At 57.0% G+C, this 1685-nt stretch overlaps 1 pseudogene; it reads left to right on the forward strand.

Moving 5' to 3' along the window:
• Positions 1-696, forward strand: part of LOC119315913 — a 1963-nt pseudogene extending 1267 nt beyond the window's left edge.
• Positions 697-1685: the final 989 nt, after the last annotated feature.

Raw genomic sequence — 1685 nt, forward strand, 5'->3', positions numbered from 1 at the left:
CCACCACCCCGCCGCCGTCGCCCCCGGCCACCCCGCCTCCAGCGCCCGCCACCCCGCCGCCATCACCGCCCATGTCGCCACCACCCGCCACACCTCCTCCGATGGCGACCCCGCCGGCGATGGCGCCCACGACCTCCCCGACCGTCGCCCCGACGACATCGCCCACCGCGACGCCGTCGATGTCTCCGACCAGCCCCAAGACTACCTCCCCGACAAGCTCACCGACTTCGTCTCCCACGCTAGCGCCCGCAGGCACGCCGGTGACGGACAGCAGCGCCTCCAGCGCGCGCGCGGCCGGCGTCGCGGCGCTGGTGGCCTTGGCGAGCGCGGGCCTCGCCGTCTTCCTCTGAGCAGCAGGCCGGTGCACCTGTGTCCTCCTTCCCGCGCGTCGCTGCTGCATTTTTCTTGTTTCGTGTCGTTATTTAATTTTTACCGGTGGTACTACGGTCGATCGATTCTTGATGATGTACTGCTACGATGATGCATTGGTTGTCCGTCCCGTCCCGTCCCGTTTTCCTTTTGATGATCGGCGGGGGGTGGTTGGTTAAGTTTAGTGCATGTTCTACTTCTGCTCTGTACTGTACGTGAGTTACCGCTCCATTTTGGTTATATAGAGAGGATTTTGTGTATATTTTCAGTGTACGTACTCCATTATCATTTCCGTGCATTCAATAAATTCTCCACGCAGCTTATTCACCGCGCCCCGTGTTCGCTCTCTGCTGCTCAAGTGCCGCTCATCATCCGATCGGTCGGCGTGTACCGTGTCGCTCATTAATAAACGAGCGGTGAAATGCCGTGGCTCGGAGGTCGGCACGCGTTTGAAATTCACGACCGGTACGTACGGGTTGATCGTCTCCTACTCCACGTCCACGTGCAGCAGTAAAAAGCACGGGCGCTTTAGATCGCGCGCGGGATCTTGGCATGCACCTGGCCTGGGACGGTGCGTACGAAAAAAGGGAGGGAAAGGCAATTCGGTGCACAGGCGCACAAAAGCTGACAGAAAGGAGAGTTTTATTTGAGGTGATGGGAACGCTTTCTGGAAAAGGGAGGAGACAATGCCTCGTTGGTTGGGCCTTTCTCTTTTCTCCGTTTAAGCAGGAGGCAGAAGCAGACCCACCCGCTGCCGAAAGTTTTTCACTACTACTCTACACTAGATCGGTGAACGAAAACGGTGTTGCATCGCGGCACACGGTAAAAGTTTCGAGATCGATTCTTGATGCATCCCAGGCGATGTCCGTGACGCATACACCTACATTGATTGCATTGAAGGCCATATAGCTGGATCTGGTAGTACGTACTACGAGTTTCATCAGTAGCAAAAAGAAAGGAGAAGGAAAGGATGGATGACTTGTCGACGCCGATGGAGCATGGACGTGATCTGCCCGCACCAACCCCAATCAAACAACTCGTACCGATAGCAGCGCGTCGCATGTACCGGACGCCAAGGCTCGGAGGCAACGGTAGGTAGGTGCCGGGCGCGGGGTCGGGAGGGGTTATCATCGCCAATGATTTGTGATCGAGTCGACTCGAGCGCAGCTGAAATTTGAAATGAAAATGGAGAATGATCGTCCGCTGATGGACCCCGTTGCACCAGCAAAAGCGATATGGGCGCGAGACAGACACGTATTTGTTGTACTGCCGGCCGTGGATCTCGCTGTCTCTCTATTGAGTAGCGTCGCTTAGGA

Source organism: Triticum dicoccoides, chromosome 6A (assembly GCF_002162155.2).
Source record: "Triticum dicoccoides isolate Atlit2015 ecotype Zavitan chromosome 6A, WEW_v2.0, whole genome shotgun sequence".
Classification (NCBI taxonomy): Eukaryota; Viridiplantae; Streptophyta; class Magnoliopsida; order Poales; family Poaceae; genus Triticum; species Triticum dicoccoides.